General features: G+C 34.0%; 1 protein-coding gene across 5 annotated transcripts in view; it reads right to left on the bottom strand.

Annotated features, from left to right (window-relative positions):
- The window catches only part of LOC108381104 (platelet binding protein GspB-like), an 87,311-nt gene that overhangs the window by 19,567 nt on the left and 52,396 nt on the right, over positions 1 to 15,348 (bottom strand). The window lies entirely within an intron of this gene.

The raw sequence follows: 15,348 nt of genomic DNA, 5'->3' as shown, positions 1-15,348 counted from the left end.
AGGAGAAGCTCCAGCAAACAATTAGAAAACGTTTAAGTGCCAAACATTCATTTATTGGAGCCAAATATGATACACTGTTCATCCCCGAACCCTTCGAAAAACTCAAAACATTTATTTAGAGGTCAAGATTTGTATAAAACGAAAAAACTGGTTGGTTATATTAAAAAAAATCCGGTTTATCCGATATTTGAAAAATTAAGATTTCAAAAAAAACGCCTATAGATATGCAAAAAAAAACCGGTGGAAACCGGTTTGGAAAAACCGAGTCAATCTACCTAATACATATGATGTACATACATACATACATAGTACTCGATCACCTCTCTGCTGGTGACTTTGGCGTATTTTTAGTTCTAGCCTATTATTTATTTAATTGGAGTTCATTTGAAAGTTAATTGCGTACATAAAGGCGCACATCGGTAAGTTTTTATATAGATTTCTGCTAACTTACCTCTTTATTTATGTTATTCTAGGGAGTTCAAAAGGTGTTGTTAAACGGCTAAAAATATGTATGTATATGAAGGGCAATCGCTAGGTACCATGAAAGTTATATTATAAATTGTCACAGTGTTAGAAAATACTTGGTTGTAATTTGAAGTCCTTTAAACATTTTTTTAAGCTTTTAAAGTTTACGACAGTATACAACACCTTGTGAGCTCCCTAATTCAATTTCAAAACCACATTTGTTGGGTGGGGTTTTCTTGATTTTTTTTATGCGAATTTCATTCAATAAAAAATATAAACATGCAAGTTTACACGCACCCATACATTACTGTAAAAAATATTTATTATCTTCAGAAATGTACTAAGTATACACATATTTCTGGCAATCTGCCTTGCTAACAGCAAATAAGCGAAAAAAAACAATAAAAAAACAAACGAAATATGTCGATGCTAATGAAGGTGTTCAAACATTGGGGCTGGTAAAATTCAAAGTGACAGTCTAATTTATTCTCATCTGGAGGCTTGGTTGGCCGCTATGACGTCCATCAGCGGCTTTTGACGTCAGTGTCGAGAGGCATGTGGGCTAACAGACCGATAAACAAGCGCAATTTTTTACGCCAAACCGCCGATCTCTATAGTCGTAGAATTCCACAAGAAATTTACCAGTATACAAATTTGTTGCCTGCTTTTAGGATTGGACAAGAAACTTTAGGTAAGCATGTATTTGACAAGCGCGTGGCATTGATAAGGAACTACTATCTCATATTTTGTCGTTTTTTTTTTAATATATTATATATGTTTACATACATATGTATGTATGTAGGATGCCGAATAACACTAGTACATAGCGGTACAAACGAAAGTGTTTATTGACTAAATATTTAAAATGTATTAATTAAAGTACTTAGTGGCACAAAAGTTACTTAGTTTTAAAACTGATATTTAACGGTATTTTAATTAAGCTGTATACTCGCTTACTTCCAAAAAGTAACTGTAACTCCGTTATTTTTAGTTGTAGAGTTGAATTTTTAAGTAAACTAGCGGCATTGCATTCAGGGTCGCATTGGACCCAGGGTCGTATTCTATCCTAAAGCTGCATCTTTAAGTTAGTTAAGTCTGTTAGTAAGTCTGTTTAAGTAAGAAAAGTCTGTGCTCCCACATGTATAGTGCTTATCATAACTATACGACAGCCACATATTGGCAAGTTTTTATTATTTAATTTAAATTATTACTTTTTTTATTAAAAAATATCAACAAAGTTTCATTGAAATTTGTTAAAGAAAGAATGAACTTTATTTTTATAAAAAATTAATAATAATATTTTGGCGTTTACACTTTTGCTAAGTGTTTGGCCGAGCTTCACCTCCATTTGGTGTGCGTCTTGATCTTCTTACAGAAGTGAGGGGACCTTCAGTTTTATGCCGACCCGGACGGATCGGATGGATTTTATGAGAACCTTTTTCATGGCAGAAACACATTCGAAGGGCGACCGCTGTTAGAAAAAACTACGGAGTGGTAGTACGCACCACTCACCAAAGCGACCGCCCATAAACAATAAAAAAAAAAAACTTATTAAACTTAAGTAATAAAAAACCAGTTCTGGACATAAAATAAAGATTTTTTTACTCGAAAACGGCGAAACCTGCGAAAAATTATTGAAAATCGAAAGAAATAGATTGTTATTTTTCAGTCATTTCATTTTAGTACCTTTATCGATAAGTCAAAATCACTTTCCACAACTGACTACCTTCTGTCAGTTTTCATATTAAATTCAAATAAAAAAAAAAATATTTTTAACTTAAATTACCTTCGTGAAACTGGCTATTAGTGTTTCAAAATAAGCTCGAAAAAGGCAATTATTGATTAAATAGGCTAGATTCTAATCTAGAAGAGCACACGAAATTTCAAAAAAAAAAAATTGCTTATTTGTATTCAAAGTAATAAAAATAAATAAAAAACAACAGCATGGCCATTTGATACGCCCATTAAATCGAGTATGTAAATTCTATCATTTATCAATAATTTATTTATATAGAACGCGGCGGTAACCTTGAGTGAATGTTGGTGTCGCTTGAATTATTATAAAACGTCACTTAAATACAACCAACAAAAACTTACAAAACTTAGAAAAAAAAGTGAAATAAATACTGCAAATGGAAACACAATTAAACTTAATTAAATCACAGTAAAAAAAAAAAATAATGTAAAATTAAATGAGCTAAAATTAAATAGACCCTAAATACGTAGCATAAAATAAAAAATTCTAAACAATAAATGAAAATTTTTTTCAAACAATAAGCAGAAAGTCTACTTAAAAAATCAGTAAGTACCGAGTAATTATGACAAATTAGTGCGCGCATTTTCTCGTTTGTTTTTTTTTAAAACCTAACATAATGGGTGTTATAAAGTAATGTGTCGTCCAACTGTCATACAAAGTTTAAAAATGAAATCACGGCAGTTATAATGTAAGCACAGTGCGTTAGGTGCATAATTAAAAGTAATTACACTTTTTACCTCGCATTTTATGTAAGTACACATGCTTACATACTTATGCAAATATACATACATATGTATGTATGTATGCACTTACATATGTATGTATGTATGTAAATTACTAGCAAAGTGAATATTACTTTATAATTTCCTTCGCTTTCGCCAATAAATGTAGAAATTTCCTTTTTTTTTGCTGTAAAACGAGGTAAAATAATCGTAAAGGTTTTGCTTATTTGTTAATTATGTGTTTAATAAAATGTAGAAATATATTACATGCATACTCATATAAGTTGGTGAAAAACATATATGTACATATACATATGTATGTACTGTGGCGAAAATATTTATTATTTTTTATTTAATATATATTTCTTTTTATGTAAGTATAGCTCGTAATCAAATTTCAAACTTCACATACAAAATTGGAAAATTCGCCAAATTGAAACAAAATTGTATCAAATTTTCCAAATTTTTTTATTTTGGTATGCAGTTTTATAGCCAGTTAAACTTTTTTGTGACGGTGTTACGCAACCAACGGTAAGTCCTATCTACTTCAAAATTTAACTTCATTATACTAAAATCAAATTGCACACTTCAAAGGTTTCTTAGAAATCTAATTAAAATTTCGAAATTTTGATGAAAATTTGTCGAATTTTGCTAAATTTTGTACAAAGTTTGAAATTCGGACTAACATCGTCTTTGTTAAAATGTTAATTGAAAAAAGTTATGAATGAACAAAAAATAAAAAAGTATAGAATTTTTGCATATATACATATTTCATAGCGCATGCAATTGTCTATATTTTCCCAAGTTTTCAGATCAATAAGTCTAAAGGCGATTTTTTTTAAACACTCTTTTTTTTAAAAAAGCTTCGGCGAGTTTGAGGATTTACTAAGCTTCATGTGCAGAGTTTTTTTTTGTATGCAGCAAATTTTATAAAAATATTCCAAAAGCCGACAAACTTATCGACATTTTTATTAAAACTTAACTTGGGCGCAGACCTGACCGTTTTTTGCGCTTTTCCCGATTTTTTTAATTTTTTTATTTTTAAACTTGTAAAATTTTCACCACAAATTAACTTAAACAGCTGCTGTGCTTTAGCTGTAACATAACCTCACTTTTATCTAATTGTATAGCGCAAGTAGCATAGGCATGTGTCGTGTTTGCCGACTATCTAAACACTAATAATTATAATCAAAATTTTAGTTAACTGAAACCGCACACATTTTTTATGAGATATCGTGTGAAAGAAGGTGAATTTGATTTTGTAACATTAGGCGAACTGACGATTTAAGCATCAACAGCGGTAACCAAAATTAAGTTTATAACTGTTTTCGTTTTACTTTTTGAGGTACTTATACGTACATAAATATGTAGATCAAAGTGTATACACAGCTGTAAAAAATGAAATTTTTTCGCAAATGTAGCTTGCGGCGGAAGAATAACCAGGAATTTTTGTAGTTTTTTTTTTTGTTGAGTCCGATCTCCTGTATCAAGGGCTTGATAATATTTTAAAATTATTAAGAAAAAAAAATTATTAGGAAGGTACACGCAAAATTAGTTATTCTGTGCGACGAAGAATCGCTCCACCTGAGTGCGTAAATTGTAAAGAAAATACTGGACAGCAAAGATTGTTGCAGTTTTAACCCAAAATTTTAAATGCGTTTACCACGTATCTACACCATTTGCGAAAACTAATAGAGTCATATTATCTGAAAGTAAAACAAAGACTTATTGAGGGCACTTACTAGTGTTAGTAGAACCGTTTATTTTATGCTATTGAAAGAAAATATATATCTTTTCTTACGATCTCTAAAATTTCTCTATTGTAGATACGAGGTTAATCCAGAAATAACGATATGTATACATAGCTACATACAGCTATTGAGCTATAAAGAAATACTTTCAAAACAGCTGACTGGTTAATATCAAGCTAACTTTTAACTACTTTGCAACTAGTCCAAATCAATCTATTACTGAAACGTAATGTTTACTTCACTGCTAAATTAAGCAGCTAAGAAATTTGACTGGGCAATATTAAGTCAGTTTCAAACTAGTTTCCAACTGGTCTAGTTGCAAAGAGTTTCTGCTGTAATACAATTTCTACCCCATTGTTTTTTTTTTTAACTCGCCCCGCATAGCATAAAATCTACTTATGTACACCAATCAATATTATTTCCCCACCTTTGCACCCATTGCCTTAATTACGGTTTAAAAACGTTTTACAACAACAATAACAAGTAGATGTGTAGTACTGTATGTATGTAAATATTTAAAAGAAAACAAGAAATATTATTATAAATATTAAGATACATATATGCAATACCAACCGCTTATTGGTAAGCAGTTAATTGCATTAGCTAATGAAGAGTTGCAACAATGCGGCTGTATGTTTTCCTCCGCCTATGTTACTGACCGTTATGTTGTTAGTTTTGAGCTGTTGCAACAGTTGCTAAATGAGTGTGTAACAAAGCCACATACCTAATTGCATGCAGTTCAGTGAATAGCGCCAGCACACTTTCTATGTCACATTTTTGGTGAAACGAGATTTCAAAAAAGCAAATGTTTATTGCTTTTTATACCCGAGCGCACTTGTGCACAAGGGTATTATAACTTTGTTCACATAACGGTTGTTTGTAACAGGCAAAACGAATCGAGATAGATATAGACAAATGTATACATAAATGATCAGAATGAAAAGAGAAATCGATTAAGCGGTGACTGTCTGTCCGTCCGTCNACCATCTAGCGGAAGGTTTCGGAAAGGTGAAAAAACATATATTTAATACTTGCGCCGGGTATTTAATGTTCGGCTTCGCCCGAACTTAGACTTTCTTACTTGTTAATATTTAAAGCTGTTTATTTATTTATTTTTTTTTCAAAAGCTAAGCTACATAAAAAACCTTGCCCCAAAAACCTTCGCAGCTGTGCCCATTCCGTTTTGATGATAAATGAGCGTTTGCCACATTTGCCACACAAAGCCGAAAAAAACAAAAACACCAAACAAAAAAAAAAAAATAAAAAGAAAAAGAAAAAATCAAACGAAAATATTTTCCCACAGCAAAACATTGCTTTTGGGTGCACACGTTTGTATGTATGTAGATATGTAGTCGCACCTTGAATTTCGTGAAGAGTTTTGAAATGCATTTAAGCAGCTGTACAGCAGGTGGTCTAGTTTTTGTTTAGACATACATTTTTATAAGAACTAAATTTAAGACATATTTTAATTGGATTTTTGAAAAGAAGAAAATTTTAAAATTGTACCGAAGCTAAAAATATTGGTTTTTCGAACACGGTGACCTTTTAAATCATATGGCATGGACAGCTGTTTCCTGCTGCAAATATTGACAAGCACACCACACAATCACATGATAGCCTAGCATGGCAAAACTTCTTCGAAAAAACCATCTGTCGTTGTAAGTCGACACTAAGCCGTAGGAAAACGTTGAAGAAGGTGCTGAATGAACGGAGCCGAATACTTAACAAATCTTATGTAGGGGAATCATGTTTGAAGACTCCGCCAATCTAAACTGACTAAGAGCGTGTTGAATCGGTGAAAAGACCTGTGACATCCTCCCACCACCACTACCGACAATTGTAGGTAGGCTTCGAACACATAGAAAAATTTAGCAGGACGTTGGAATTGTTGTCCACTAACCACTGCTGTTTAATATCTAAATATCGAGACCTTATTTAACCGCCAGAGTTAGGTTTAGGTAATGCAGTGGTGACCTGTGTTTAGAAAAAAACTGATATTTTTTCCAATTTATCACCTAACCTCTTAGATCCTAATCCTCTACCTACGAAATGTTCGCAACCATTTTTACCACCCGAAGCAAAGAAGCTGCGTTTAGTAGTTGAACTCCAATTTGGACCGCTCTTTTACAGCTTGCTCTTTTTCCCCGCGTACACTACCACAATAACCTTTAAGTTGCAGAGCTTAAACAAAGTGCCCAAATAGCTCGCCGACATCAATTATGGCAAAGAAAAAGAAGCGTTGCTGGAGACATACAACACCATTTGCCGGGCGGCTTCAGACTAAATATTTTAGCGTGGGAGAACAGTATGATGCAGTAAAGGAAGCTATGAACATGGAACAAAACAGCACTCCTCATAGCCACGGAAAATATTTTGATAAGGTCTGAGCACCACATCCATCGAGAGGTGCAGTTAATTTCAATAAGGCACTGACGACCAACACATATCCAGCAAGTGAAGCTTTTCAATAATTCCTATAGATTTAATGTGGACGCATATACATAGAGTGAAAGCTTACTCCGGTCGTCGCTGCAGTAAGGGAACATATGTAATATTATGCTGAACAAAAAGATTCTGATCGGTTAATGAATTCGTGAGCACCCGAGGAGTTACTTGCACTACTGGATACTGGTTAAACTCTCACTTATCCAGACTCGACCCCGATATACCCAACGTAAGCCACGCATGTGATGTCCCACCCTTTCTTCGACTAATATCCTATAACTAATTTTAATATTTGTTGTGTGAACTTATTTAATACCTACCAAAATTCGAATTTTTATTGTAAACGAACCTTAAATTGTAACTCACGACACGACTGCGTGATTTTATGAATTATTATTTTTTGTTTTTATTTGTAAATAAACGTCTTCTACTCACCCGTTAACCGTAACGAATCACTTGTTGATACCGAGGCAGGGTATAAGCGAGTATATTTAAGCTGAGAACCGGAATGAATTTTTTTAAATGTACATACTCAAAAATTAGTAACACGTTGGCTAGAATTTACTCTATGATCATTAAGTACAAGTAAATATATTCATAATGATTCTCGGAACTTTATTTAAAAACGAAAATTGCATTGATATCACTGCACTACCGACACTTTATAGACACAGTTAAGGTGGTTAATTTAAGTTTTCTATTAAGTACTTTATATTTTTCTTTTCATATGCACTTTACCACGTCTCATTTCTATGATAGAAGAACTAAAGTGTACATGAAAATTACGAATATCTTTAGAAAAAGCCCCAACAACATAAATATTGAAAATCCAACCGCGAAATGCGAGTCGCGAACCACAGCAGCCGCCAAAGAATACAAACTGAATTCAACTAATTTTGGAAGTTACGCTATGACCAACACAAAAACGCCGAACTAAACAACGCCACCAACAGAAGACAATTGGGAATAAAAACGAAAAATTAAATAAAGTGAAACAACAAAATAAAACAAGCGCATGAATAGTGAAATAAAATAAAAGAAAATTTTACACAAAACATTGAAAGCAGCACTGAACACGAACGACAGGCGAACAAAAGAGGCCGCCGCGAAGAAAGATGAGAATAGCAAGAGTAGCGAAAATCAAACAATAAAGAGATGTAGCTGAAAGTAGTGGGCTGAGAGAGAGAAAGAAGAAAAAAACAGCCAGCCAGAACAAAACAAAAAAACAAATAATAAATTATCAAAAAAAAACAATATTCTTAACGGCTACGAGTAAAATAAAAATTTTTAACAAAAAATTATGTGCTATAATAAAATGTAAGAAGAAAATGGCGCAAAATGTAATAAAAATAGTTTGCAACAAGAAGAGTGGCGAAAAAGAAAGCAGAAAAATTAACAGAAAAATACAAGGAATATAAAGCATACAAAAATTAAACAAAAAATAAAATTAAAATTTACCGCACGCTTTTGACGTTAATGCGAGCGGCGCGCGACTACTTTTGTAGCAGTTCAATAAACCGTTAAAAAGTGTTTTTCTGTTGAAAACGCATAATATTACTATTAAGGGTGTTCTTAATTTAATGAAACTTGCCTTCACTTCTTCGAAGCAAAATAAGATAGCTGCGTAATTTCTGTTTAAAAGTTTAATGAGCCCTTCGCGAAAGCCCTTTTATAATAACAAGCGCTTCGTATGTTGTCTTAAATACGTCTGATTTTAAAGAGCCCGAATCTTTTGATAAATCCATTCTGTCTTTCCTAGGAGATTGAAGCCAAGACCTTGAAGAAAAAAACACCTCCCCAGAAAACTAAAGCTCATCATTTTGTTGATCGGGACATTTACAAAAATATAGTGCTAATGGAATTCTGGCCTTGCTTTTCTCTACATTTTCTGAACCGTGAAACTTAGCACTAAACCTTCGGTTAGGTAAAGTTAGTATGGACGGGCTGGGCTGAGTTCACTCGGTGGCCATTGAGGCCTATTGTGATGCCCGGGAGAAGCATTTGCCAGTTTTATCCCACATGTCCCTAAACTATCGCGATCTTTTAGCGAATCTAAACAGCCTCTACAACGAACTAACTACATATGCTTAAATTGTCTAGGTCTTAGATGCAAAAATCCCTCGAAGTGGGGAGCATTCTCAGACCCTCCTCCGAAAATTGATCCGAAATATGCTTTCAGCATCATGAATCATCATTCCAAGGTAACCAGTTCCATAATGTATGACCGGAAGTTGTTCGTTGATAGAACGCCGAAAAACCTTTGAATCCTCGTATCTCTCAACACTATTGTCTCTCGCTAGCCAGTAAAACGAGCGGGTTGTGAACGCGTAAAAATCAGGAAAATATTTAGCTCTTCTGTCCAGTCGATCGTGCAACCACGACTGTGGTCTGGAAGACTTTCCTTGGTGTAGTTACTCAAAATTAGTGCAACGATTAGAACATCCCTAAACTGTCCTTCTTCTTCTTTATTGGCGCTGGAACCGCCGAGCGATTTTGGCCGAGTCCAAAACAGCACGCCAGCCAGAATATTTCACTCGAAAACTCCAAGAGCAGCTTCATCAAATGTCTTCATTGTCTACGCCTCCGCGCCATACAATAGCACAGGCATGATGAGTGACTTATAGAGTGTGATCTTTGTACGACGAGAGCGGCCTTTGCTTCTCAATTGCCTACTAAGTCCAAAGCAGCACTTGTTGGCAAGAGTGATTCTCCGTTGGATTTCAATAAACGAAGTCGTCTGCTTTTTCAAACTTTTAACTGTCAACAGTGACGTGTGTGCCAAGACGCGTATGCTCTGACTGTTTGTGTGATGCCAGGAGATACCTCGTTTTGTCCTCGTTCACCATCAGACCCATTCGCTTTACCTCTCTATCCAATCCCGAGAAGGCATAACAGACGGGTAGCCCTTGTTTTTACCGATAATATCGATGTCGTCGGCATACGCCAGCAATTGACCGCTCTTGTAAAGTATTGTGTCTGAGCGTTTCAGTTCTGCGGCTCTTATTATCTTCTCCAGCATCAGATTAAATAATTCACAGGAAAGGGAGTCTAAAACGCTGGAAGCATGCCTTCCTTCTATCACAACATGTTCGATTTCGTTTCTCGTTTTTTGATCTGAAGACAGCCATGTAGCTTGGTGGATCTTCTTATGCTGGAACCTAGTACTACATATTATCATGTTTCGGGCGCCAGTGAAGTCGATCAGCCTCAGTCCGTTGTCGGACGTTTCGTCGTGGAGGTTGAATTTTCCGACGGTGGTTCCAAAGATCCCCTAATTGCCCACCGTGGCATTGAAATCGCCGAGCACGATTTTGATATCGTGTCGGGTGCAGCCCTCATATGTAAGCTCCAAGCGCTCATAGAAGAGATCCTTGGACGCCTCGTCCTTCTCTTCCTTCGGGGCATGGGCGCAGCTGAGCGAGATATTGAAGAATCTCGCTTTGATGCGGATTGTGGCTAGACGTTCGTCCACCGGGGTGAACGCCAGTACTCGGCGACGGAGTCTCTCTCCTACCACGAATCCAACACCGAATTTGTGCTCCTTTGCGTGGCAAACTTCACGCTTACCTTCCTTGCCCCGTCCATGACATTTATTAGACGGAGGTGATGTCAGCCTTTGTCTTCCCGAGGACATCAACCAGTCGGGCAGAGGCACCTTCCCCATCAAGAGTCCGGATATTCTAGATGCATACCCTCAAACCATAGTCCTTTATACATTTGCCGTGGTCGTCATCAAAAAAGAGGGGTCTCATTCGAGGTTTTCTGAACTTTTTCATTGGGCGCGGTTTTAACGTGGCGGGACCCAAACCCAGCGCACGCTAGTTGAAATAATTAAGGAACATGTAAATACTATATTTGCTTGTTTTTTTTCTTTACAAAAACTACAGCCAATTTTTCTTACATATTTTCGCTGATTATTAATCGCCAATTTTCTTCTTAATTACACTTATGTATGTACATAATTCCCTCCGGCTGTTAAATTGAGCTGCAAATTTTTTCCGCTACATAATCAATTTTTTCGCGCTATGTTGGCGCTTTTAATTGTTTAAAATATACATATATAAAAAAGTAATAATTATAATAAAACAGTTGTCGGCATACAATTCATGCAAAGATTTAACGATTCGTTACAGGGGCTCCTCAATAAAATTTAAAAAAATATACATACATATAAAGTCAGCATTTTAGTTTTGTTGCCAAGCAGATTTTTATAATTTCGGACACGTTTTCCTCCAATACACACCGCTTTCAACTTTACATTTCACATATGAATGTATGTATATACATTTCAACATATGTACATATGTACACTCCCATGCACTTGAATAGGGACTGTTCGCTGTTCTTCTGGGTTAAATTTCTTTGCGTTAATTTCTACTAATTATCAATTAAAAACAGTTCATTTTCTAACGAAAACCATACTTTGTTGAAATTAAAAAAAGGAAAATGGAAAAAATGCGGAAGTCTCAGTAAAAAAATTTTCAAAAATCAACGGTACTTTGTAGCCTCTTGCACTTTATTATACTTACTATGTATATATATTGAACGGGCTACAAAAGAGCATACTAAAAATAAATTCTAAGAAAAAATTTTAAAATTTTATTATTATTTGTTGTTTTTTTTACAAAGTTTGTATGGTTATTGTTACAGAAAGATTTGTATTTTAATTGATTATAATGGCAATTAAATAAAAGAAAATTAACACAAAAAAGCCAAATAGCATTGTCCCTATTCAAGTGCGTGGGAGTGTATGTTCTAAAAACATGCTTATAAAGCATCTTTTCTTCGGTTCAATACTATGTATTGTGTGCCAAGCAACCACAGACTTGAGCTGCGATGGCCTCGATTTTTAAGCGCTAGCAACTGCGGTTGCTTTGAAGCGCGAGATCTCATTTCTTTCACTTTGAAAAGAAATACACATACTTACATAGGTACATAAATACATATATGTACTGAGTATTAAAGAACTATAGCTCGTTTGTAGTATGTCGCTTCAATTAAATGAAAGCTAATCGAATTATTTAATTTTTCATTCTTTTTTTTTTTTGTCAACATTTCGATTTCATAGCCGAACCGGCTATTTATTGCAACTCTTCAATTTCATCTATTTCCGTTTCAATTTAAAAATTCTTTATTGTCATTGTTAGCTTATGTGCCGTTAAAATTTCATCTTAATTGAATTTAGTTGACATTTGTTTACATTTGACCAATGATGCTTTGAAAAGTGAAAATCGTAGAGAGAGTGAAATGCGACCGCAGTGTGCGGAAGTATTGATTGCCTCTTCCGTATTTTTTCCAAAAGTGGGCCACAGTTCGAGAGCTGTGGTGTGGGTAAATTAAAAAGAAGATTGACTTTTTTTTAGCTACAAAGGCAACCTGAGAAGGTTGAGCTGCTAATTCCAGTTCTATGCATACATATGAATGTATGTTTGTATGTAGTTATGGGTTCAGTGCTGAAAGAATTTCCACAGAGGCATCAATTGTTATAGTCATAGGGGACTTCCGACCCTATGGACATATGTAAGTATGCCGCAAACCAGCTCGATCTTTTATCAAATACAGCCAATAATTTTCATGAGACTGTACATAGAGAATTAAGCCCTTAAAGGACGTGATTCTCTAGCATATAACACACCAAATCTAAACCCAATGTCTCAAAAACAAAAAACAAAAAAAAAACAGATACAGCACTAGCCAACTTCTCAGACGTCTCCCACTTGCTTCACGAAAAATTGAATTTCTTGTAATTTCCAGAACCTGGCTGCATGTTTTAAAAATGCTAAATATTTCATTATTTTACCAGCATGTTTGAAAAAAAAACACAATTGTGTAAATTGAGACCCAAGCAGCTGACGCGATCACATTGTGTGACTGTGCATGAAACAATCGTCCAAATGTCAAAGCAGCCACGCCAAAGGTCATTACGCGCAATGTGAATTTGGACTGGCAGGGCTATATGTATGTAGAAGTGCTGGTGGAACAAAACGGAGGTGAATATGGGTGGCTAATGGCGGTACATACATGTTGCACTATAAAGGTGAATAAAAAATGTAAACGTATATTACGGCGAAGTAACCCAACCGCAATTTAATAACCCAACCAATTTTTTGTAAGGAAGGCGAAGAAAGAGGGCGATGCCACGAAACAGTACATCAATGCGAGGTGCCTAGACATACCGACATACTTACATGTGTAAATGTGTATGTACCTTAGGACGTATGTACATATGTATGTAAGCACTTATTTAAGCATACATACACAAGAATACTACTGAATATTTTATGCTAGAGGAAATGTGAATTACAAGCTGAAGAGGCCAAACAAAATTATTATTCGAATTAGAAGGTATTTTTTTTTTGTAATATATATAATATGTATGTATGTAATATGCATAATATGTATGTAGATATGTACTTATACATATGTATGTATATAGGAAATGAAAATTATTGGAAAAATGTAAAGACTTATCAAATTAAGCCGAATTTATGTACATAAATACAAACGAAGTAAACAAAGGGGGGATATATACCAGTACAAGCTAAGCTGTTTAAATTCTCATAAAAAATTGCGCAACTAAGAATAGTAACAGCAAAAGATCAACAGAAAACAGAGAAAGAGACATCAAATTATAACGAAGACAGGAAGCGCACAAGGGCATGAGCTGCTCGCAGATACTCGTTTATGTAGTGAAGTTTACAGGTACATAGGTATGTAGATACATAGTTTTTGAGAAAAGAATAGAAAAAACTAAATGGTCTGACAGTTACCTGAGACAAAAAATATATTAAAAAACCGCTTCTTTGAGGTAGTTGGGCAATAATCTAACAAGTGAATTGACGTACAAGTTGACAGATACATATATGAAGACAGATTACAAATGTATGGCCCCTTTTTAAAAGGTTAAAAATGTATGATCAAATTTTAAATGGTCAAAAATTTTCGTCCAAATTTTTTATGGCCAAAAATTTATGTCCAAAATTTTAAATTACCCAAAACTGATGTTCATTGTTTGCCTTACCAAAAACTTACATACGTGCATTTTTTAAATGATCAAAATTTATGTCCACTTTTAAAATTACCAGAAACTTATATCCAGTATCTAAATTTTCGAAAATGTATTTCAAAGGCCCAAATTTATTATTACGTTTTTTAAAATCACTAAAAATATGGAACATTTGTAAATGTTCAAAATTGTGTGTCCAATTTGAGAAAAAAATTACATATGTTCAGCTTTTAAATACATAATCCAACATTTGTATCCAGGTTTTATAAAAGGCCAAAATTTTGTAGCAAAATTTTTAATTGATAAAAATTTATGTCCGCATTTTAAACTACCATAATTTATTCTTACACATAAATTATGCTTACACAAAAAAAAACAAAAAAATTATTTAAAAAATCAACTTTATTTTTTTATGAATTCGGGTCTTAGTTTTTAAATAACCAAAAATTTATGTCTAGTTTGTATTAAACAAAAATTCACGTGCTGTTCTTAAAGTACCAATAATTCATGCTCGATTTTTCCAAATGTATGTCAAATCTTTACTTTCTTTCTCTCTTTACTGAAATTTATGTCCAGTTTCAAAATTAGCGAAAAATGATTTCTAGTTGTAAGGACTTAAAGCCTAGGATTTAAATATAAGAAAAGTTATACCGTCTGTTGGTTATGTTGGTAATGTATCTATGTATAAATTTTAAAAGCTAAAATATATTTTTACGTTTTTAAAAAATTATTCAAACCTAAGAATAAACTTGTGTGTAAATGTTTACATAAATAATATCGTTGTATGTATGAATGTATTAATCCTTATCCTCAACCTTTTGCTGATTCAATGGTAGATAATTTATGCACCCAGCATTTTTATTTAATTGGTTTTTTTTTTGCACATGCATACGTATAGAGGGCATCAGAAACAAGTTTTTCTAAATTGATTGCGCTGTAGCTAGAGATACAAACATTTGTGCATACATACTATGTTATGCTAATGTTAGGTTAGGTTAGGGCTCCAAAACAGTGAAGCCTATTTTTAACATAAAGGTATGTTTGTATGTATGTTTGTTTACGCGTGTGGCTTTTAAACGAGTTTTCAGTTTCGTTTTTCACCTCTTTATTTTCAGTTTATTTTTCTATTTTCGTGCTATGTACATTAGGGCGCATCATTCTCCACACATAAAAATATCGGTACGGGTTTTCCACCGGAATTAT

This window comes from Rhagoletis zephyria, unplaced genomic scaffold (assembly GCF_001687245.7).
Source record: "Rhagoletis zephyria isolate East Lansing unplaced genomic scaffold, Rhagoletis_zephyria_1.1 Rzeph_scaffold_00006, whole genome shotgun sequence".
NCBI classification, from domain to species: domain Eukaryota; kingdom Metazoa; phylum Arthropoda; class Insecta; order Diptera; family Tephritidae; genus Rhagoletis; species Rhagoletis zephyria.
Note: the sequence above shows the minus strand (reverse complement) of the source record. Positions and strands in the feature narration are given on the sequence as shown.